The following is an 8,593-nucleotide window of genomic DNA, read 5'->3' as shown; positions in this document are numbered from 1 at the left end:
CAGGGCCCGATTTGAAGAGCAGCTTGCGCCTACGTGCTCCATGGAGTGACGTGCATCCGATGGAGCAAACAACGAAGGCGGGGGTGGCCGGAGTTGAGCACGGCGTCGAGTGTTGCGGCGGCCGGAGTTCGGCTTAGCGCGGGCGAGGCGCTACGCTTAGCTGACGAGCAAGCTAAGCAGCGGGGTGGACTCCTGGGAGCTCCAGGAGCACGCTGGTGCCACTGGACTAAGCGGAGGTGCTCAGGAGCGAGGACCTCATCGGCCATGGCGGACGACGGTGCTCGGGACTCGTGGGGCGGTGGCTAGCGCACAAATTAGAGCACGGGGGTGAGGGGAAAGACGAAGGAGCTCACAGCGGGCTCGTAGAGGTGGTCAGCGAGCTCGAGGGAGGCCGGACGGCGTCGAATCATCGGCGGTTGCCATTGGATCCTGCATAAGAAGACGAAGGCGAGGACAACGGCACGGGGCTCCCGGCGTCACGTGGCTTGGCGATGAGGAAGAGGGCGTCGCGGCGGAGCCGTTGGACGGTACAGATAGGGGTAGGGTGGACAGTTGCCACGGTGATCGTCGTCGGTGGCGACGGCCGCATTCGGGTGTGCGTGAGAGAGCAAGACAGAGGAGGGGGAGGAGCACGGGGAGAGTGAGAGAGAGACCAGGGAGGTGCGTGGCGACGCGAGGGAGGTCCAGGCCGGCAGGGAGAGAGGAGGTGGCCGCAGCGCGTGCGCGCGCGTGATACGCGCTCCCTCCTGCCTACTGGCAGGAGGTTCAAGACGGTGCGGCGGCTGGGCTGGGCCAGCTACAGTGCTGGGCCGGCTGGGCTGGACAGGTAAGGTTTCTGTCCTTTCCTGTTCTTTTCTAATTCTGTTCTGTTTTCTATTTTGTAGGTTTGTTTTGAATTTGGTTTTGAAACCAATTCAATTTTGTTGCTTCTGAAAATATTTTTGGAAGCTAAAGGAATTAAACCAAAGCTCCACAAAATATTTCAGAATTATTGGACCTATATTTATTTAATAGTAGATATAAATCCAATTCAAATAGCTATTAATTTAACTCAAAGGCCCAAATAAATGTTTCTGAGACACCAAAAATATTAGTTTGGATTTTACCTCTTGCCAATATTTCCAGAGGATAAAAGGAACATTTTCTTGGACTTATTTGAAGCAGTTTTATCTTGATCATTTTTTAAAAGGATTCTGAGGCTTTGAAAATTCATCAATTCAAATTTCATTTGAATTTAAACATGATGCAACAACCAAGCTAGTCCAAGGCCAAGGCAAAGCTAGGGATGTGACAACTCACCCCCACTAAACAAGAATCTCGTCCCGAGATTCAAGCGTAGGGTAAGATGGAAGGGGAACGCATAACTAACACAACCTTCATGATCCAGGTTGTACTTCATAAGAATATTGATACGATCACCATCTTTGTCTCGATGTCTTGCTCTGAGAACTCCAACTAACATGACATCGAGAGGAAAGGGAAAACTCTAGAAGGATCGATCTTCTCGAAGATCGAACAACTCAGGATCAACTCATGGAGGTAGACATTGAAACATCTCTCGAGCTGAGACACGACACATACATCCAGAGGGATGGAGTGTAACAGATGACGAAGGTTCACTAGGTAGACAACAATTTCACGCTTAAGAAGGTGGTGAACGGTTGTCAACATAGCGAGGAGTTGAGTTACCATGATACCATAACGAGACATCTTAAGGAAGATGACTCGCAGAAATATTCCCTTAAGTGGCAAAAAGAATTACTTTTGATTCAGAGATCATTGAAACTCTTTATACTAGCCTAAGGCAAATCACAACAATCGTTTGGCGGAGTACGAAGGGATGGCATACCCGGACTAGAATGGATGATGTGGACTACCTTGTTGAAGACAACGCAAAGGATGATTTTTTGCTTATCATCGAAAATGGATGGGACCCATGGTAGGACCACTTCTGAAGATGATCCTGAACAACAATTGCTGAGAAGGTCAGCCTACGGAAAATTGGCACAAGGCGGTGCAAGCTGGGAACAAAATGCAAATGTCGGGAATGTTCCGACCATCATATCTACCTGAGATTCAGATCTGGTTGGTGTCAGAATATTCCAGACTCATCAAGTCTAGAAAGAAAAATGAAAGTTTGCAACACATATCGATGAGATGACGTTGCGAGATTCTCGACAAGTGAACTACGATAGCAAGCTCCAAAACATGAGCTGGTTTTGCTACATACATGTGAACACGTTGTCCAAGACAAGCATGACCACATAGTAGTCTTACAACGCAACACTACCGAGTTCTGGTGGGGAACCATCATCGAGGATATCAAAGTCCTTGCATAAGGCATGCTCTTAAGAAGGAACTTCTTCTCCTTGAACAATTCAATCAGTGGCTTGGTGTGCTAGGAAACACATACGGAGTGGAGGCGGCCAACCTATCAAACCATAGAGTACTTCGCACATATGCGTGACTAACTTGGGATGATTCCAGAGGAAGCAAAAACAATCTTTCTCGTATTCATGGTGGCAACTTTCATAGAATGCGCATGAATTCGAGGAAGTCACTTCTTCCATCCAAGCATAAGCTTCATGAACGGAACACGAAAGCATTGCTTACAAAGTTTCCAACACTAATTTAGATGTTCAACATGAATCATGGACAAGATGAAATTGTTGTCAATGGGCTCAACAACAAACCATCCAGGCTTCCATATAGATGGAATTCCATAATTAAGTGAACACGTTGATAGCATTGGTCAGACCAAAGGATGTAATGGTTTATGCCCGAGGGATCAACCACGAGTAAGACAACATTACGAACATCGTTGGTTCTGATTTGATTTGAGGATAGCCCACACTCAAATCAAAGTTTGGACAAGATAATAGATCCAATAACTGATCACGAGGACCAATTGATGAAGATATCCTCTTTCTTCAACAAACACACACACACACACACACAAAAAGATATCCCTTAACATGAACTAAGTTAGACAAGCTTTTATCTTCCAACTCTCCAAGTTGTTGTTTGGCTTAACCAACTAGCTCAGGGGTATCCAACATGGATTCTTGGAGAAAGAGTGGTTTATTGGAAAACCAACTTGATCACGAACTCAACGTATCGGTCAGGGGACGACCTGGTGATACTTCCGTGAAGATATCCGGAAAATCACGAACCACCGATATGTCTCTAAGCTCGAGAACAATCTTGCTTTTCAAGGCAAGATGATGTGATCAAGAGAGTGATGGATTGACACAATCCTATCTCATTGATCGAGGAGTGCACCAGGGAAAATGGACTAGGTCACACGATAAATCTTAGGATGATGATTCAATAACCAACACACTAAGAATAAGAGTATTGTCCATTAACTACCAAGCAACACAGTTTTTAGGAGTATTGATTTCACACATCACGATTCACTTGTCGGCATTCCGGTTGCGACAACACGGAACCGAGGAATGAATAATGATGGCGAGAAGTATCACTGCGTCAAGAATTCATAAGAGGTGGTGCAATTCTCATGACAATCCCAACGTAAAGAGGGTAACACTCCCAAGGTGGAACAGAACAAAAGCTGGATTAGCATTTGATCTGCGGAGTACGATTGCTTTGACCCAATCCTAGATATGGATAAGGTACTGGAGTTCGTTTCCTAGTTATTCTGGAATAAAATGGCTTGATGGACCATAGAGATAATAGGCATCGATATCATGAATGCACAACTACTCCTGTCTATCAATTTATAGACGAGGGCCAGAGAACAACTAAAGAGGGACAACCCAAAGAACATATGATTTTCTAAGTTGTGGATGCATAGATTAATATGTCGAACCAAGTTCAACTGGTTTCTTCCAGATAACCCATGTAGAAAGGTAGACTGGCAGAATCACAATTATGAATGGAGAACTCCTCAAGAGTACTCTGATTGTGATCTTTTGGTTCAACGAACTTCTGCCTTAATGGTTCAAGGTATTTGGAAGAAGGAAATACCACGAACCTCGAGGACTGTTGCAAGTTTACTAATATCCTAAAGGAACTAGCAACACTATCAACATGAAGTAAGTAGGGTGAATCTCGGGTTCAAGAACCTAGGAATAGAATGCCTATTAACTAAATGGCATCACGGGATGCTTTCGAGAATGACGGCCAGAATTATCACACTAGGAACATAAAGCATTGCTAGATTACTCGGTGGCTCTCTAGGATGCCTTGGGTCATAATACTAGCTCCAACATATATGTCAAGGCAATGGAGTACCTCAACAGACCGTCTAGTATGCTTAATCTGGCCCAAAAGGACATCGGGAACTGGCAGGAAGGATTTGCAAATGCATCAGATTCTTTAGAAACCTGGGATGACTCGGACAACATAACGGCTGTAAATACTCAAAAAGATTTGAGACATCCTGCAAAAATGGTGGCATAACCATGGGATCATCATAGTATCAAGGTTCCGACATCAACTGTCAATACACGCAGATAGTAGGAACTGAACTGAGGCTTGAATGCACCAATCTTATAAGTCTACGGATTAGTAACACGTGATCCTGATAGAAAGAAGAGAGAGCCTACTTCCTTAACCCCATATGAAAGATAGGATGAATCGGATCAGAAGGGCATAAGGTATAAGGAGTAAAAAGAGCCTTATGTTCCATCCCACAATCAATTCCCTTACATAACTAAAGAATTTCTAGACTCAACTTCGACCAGATTGGCTTGGTAATCCTACATGCGGTTAGGCTCTAATACCAAAGCTGTCAGGACCCTGATCCTAAGTCACACTGATCTAGCATGTAACACATCATATCACTTTGCGGCCTCACGGACGGTATTCCCACGGGTGCCACCTTACCTGGCCCGGGACCGTTTGCGCCTTTTGGCTCACGTTTATGATAGTGTCGCTAGCATCCATATGACAAATAACCCGGGTCGACATGACTAGTCATAAACCCAAAGTGGCACTAACTTACAGGGACAGGCATACATGACCCAGCAACGAACGTGTCGGTCATCAGCGAGTGAATCCGGGCTGTAGCAGCTGGGCTAACAGGACTCCGGAGAATCCAGGCTGTAGCAGGCTAACAGGACTTCGGAGACACCGCGTGACATTTCCCCGAAGGGACAGACACAGGAACGAAGAAGGACACATGCCGGCCAGCCTAAGTGTTCCGGAGCAGTAGCAAGCTACCATGCTCACTGGAAGCACTAGGAGACATTTCCCGGTAAGAGAGGCTGCCAAGGATAAACAATTAGGTTGTCAGATCCCACACATACCAAGCATTTCAAATCATACACACAATATGCTCGATATGTGCAAATACAACATGGCATCACAACATAACTCTATGACTCAAAGTATTTATTCAATAGGCTTTGAGGAGCGAGATATTACAAACATGGGTCTCATGACCCAACATTCAGAGCATACAAGTCAAAGCACATGCGGAAGCTTAACATGTCTGAGTACAGACATCTACAAATGAAAAAGGCTGAGAAGCCTGACTATCTACCAGATCCTGCCGAGGGCACAAGATCATAGCTGAGGTATCAAGCTAAACGTCGAAGTCCACACGGAACTACTAGCGAGACTGAAGGCTCTCTGCAAAAACATAAATTAAGCAAACATGAGTACAAATGTACCTAGCAAGACTTACATCAGAACTAACTACATATGCATCATTATCAACAAAGGGATGGTGGGGTTTAACTGCAGCAAGCCAGCTTTGACTCAGTGGCTAACCTGAACTACTACTGCAAGTAACTCTTTTGAGGTGGCTCACATGAGTCCACATATTCACCATTTCAATACACCACTATGGATCCACTCCCGTCTCCCATACGAGAACGCCATCCATAGCACTCACGCTTATCTTGCGCATTTTAGGGTGTCCACTTTCACTTGTCTATGAACTGTACAGGCAACCCAGCAGTCCTCTACTACGGACGCAGCTATTCGAATAGATCATTTATAACCCTGCAGGGGTGTACTTCTTCACACACGCTCTCGCCAGTTACCACCATGTACACGTCGTGTATCTCGGCAACCTTCAAGCGGAAGCATGGCGAGGGAGTCGGCCATGACTTGACTAACCACACAAGTCTCTAGTCTAGGTTTACCGCCTATTCGGGTTCCATCCGCGAGGAGATCCGGCCGGGGTTTCGCTCACAGCCCCAAACGATGTGTACAGGGTTCCGCGACACCAAACGGGCGCCCGGCATACCCGGCCACGGTGTATCTACCGCATCATAGCCCACCCCTAGGGTCAGCGCTACACACGGCCTCCAGCACATATCCTACAAACACCCGAAACTAGTTGCAACTCCTGGACAGAGGGCAAGGGCAGTTAATAAGTCGATAGGGTCCATTAGTTTCGGGCCCAATGCGTGGTAGTAGCTATTCATGGATCACAAACACATAACTCAGTTCCTAAGGACGGCTTAAATGAAACAACCCATCATGTACTCCTACATGGCCTCTCATCGATACCTTTACCAAATCGTGTTCACACACTTAGCTCTCAACAGTAGGACATGTTCACACACCTCCAATTCATCCCCGATGAATCAGACTGACTCAACTCTAAGCAGTAGCAATCATGATAAACAAGCATGAATGAGTTGGCACATCAGGGCTCAAACAACTCCTACTCATGCTAGTGGGTTTCATCTATTTATTGTGGCAAGGACAGGTCACGTAGAGGAAAGGCGGTTCAACTACCGCAACATGTAACAATTGAATCGTTGTTGTCCTAATGCAGTAAAAGAGACCAGAAGCGAGAGAGTGGGATTGTATTGGAATAAACAAGGGGGTTTTGCTTGCCTGGCACTTCTAAAGATAGTATAGTTCTTCATCGGTGTCATCGATCTCATCGTCGGAACCACATCTACTGAGAGGGGACAAATACCGGCAACAGAGAAGGAAAAAAATAAATGCAATGCAACAATATGATGCATGATCATGACATGGCAATATGCTGTGATTTGAGCTAATACAGCTATCAACAGATTAAATGAAGTTGGTTTCAACCTAAGGTTCAAATTCAAACTCCATGTAAGGCATTTCAAATGCCATTTATTCAAATTGTCATATACAGTGGTTGTAAGTTGTTCAAACATGCATGAGAATTCCATAAACAGATTCTTCATATTTTTCTGATAATTTTTCAGGTATGAATTATTTCATTTGGAGTTACAGTTGAATTTCTATGATTTTTAGAAGTTTTGCTAATTTCTGGAGTTTCCAAAATAGAAATAATCCAAAAATAGCTTATTGCGTCGGCGTGACATCAGTGTGACATCGGCAGGTCAACACGCCAGGTCCAGGTCAAACAGTGATGGCTAGGCTCACACACAGGTGGGTCCGGTCAACGACCACGTCAGCGTAGTCAACTCTGACGCATGGGTCCCACCTGGTGATAACCCACAAGTATAGGGGATCACAACAGTTTTCGAGGGTAGAGTATTCAACCCAAATTTATTGATTCGACACAAGGGGAGCCAATGAATATTCTCAAGTATTAGCAGCTGAGTTGTCAATTCAACCACACCTGGAAACTTAATATTTGCAACAAAGTATTTAGTTGCAAAGTAATATGATAGTAGTGGTAACGGTAGCAAAAGGTAATGATAACAAAAGTAATGTTTTTGGTATTTTGTAGTGATGATAGTAATAGTAACGGAAAAGTAAATAAGCGAATAACAATATATGGAAAGCTCGTAGGCAATGGCTCGGTGATAGAGAATTATGCCGGATGCGGCTCATCATGTAATAGTCATAACCTACGGTGACACAGAACTAGCTCCAATTCATCAATGTAATGTAGGCATGTATTCCGAATATAGTCATACGTGCTTATGGAAAAGAACTTGCATGACATCTTTTGTCCTACCCTCCCGTGGCAGTGGGGTCCTAGTGGAAACTAAGGGATATTAAGGCCACCTTTTAATAGAGTACCGGACCAAAGCATTAACACATAGTGAATACATGAACTCCTTAAACTATGGTCATCACCGGGAGTGGTCCTGATTATTGTCACTTTGGGGTTGCCGGATCATAACACATAGTAGGTGACTATAGACTTGCAAGATAGGATCACGAACTCTCATATATTGATGAAAACATAATAGGTTCGGATCTGAAATCATGGCACTCGGGCCCTAGTGACAAGCATTAAGCATAGCAAAGTCATAGCAACATCAACCTCAGAACATAGTGTATACTAGGGATCAAACCCTAACAAAACTAACTCGATTACATGATAAATCTCATCCAACCCATCACCGTCCAGCAAGCCTACGATGGAATTACTCATGCACGGCGGTGAGCATCATGAAATTGGTGATGGAGGAAGGTTGTTGATGATGATGGCAATGGATTCCCCTCTCCGGAGTCCCGTGTGACGCCCTCGATTCAATCGTACACTAATCATACACGCAAATGTGTACGATCAAGATCAAGGACTCACGGGAAGATATCACAACAGAACTCTAGGCACAAATTAAAATAATACGAGCTTTATATTACAAGCCAGGGGCCTCGAGGGCTCGAATACACAAGAGTCAGCGGAAGCAACAATATCTGAGTACAGACATAA

Source organism: Triticum dicoccoides, chromosome 5A (genome assembly GCF_002162155.2).
Source record: "Triticum dicoccoides isolate Atlit2015 ecotype Zavitan chromosome 5A, WEW_v2.0, whole genome shotgun sequence".
In the NCBI taxonomy this organism is placed as follows: domain Eukaryota; kingdom Viridiplantae; phylum Streptophyta; class Magnoliopsida; order Poales; family Poaceae; genus Triticum; species Triticum dicoccoides.
The sequence above is the reverse complement of the archived record's forward strand: the minus strand, read 5'-3'. Positions refer to the sequence as shown.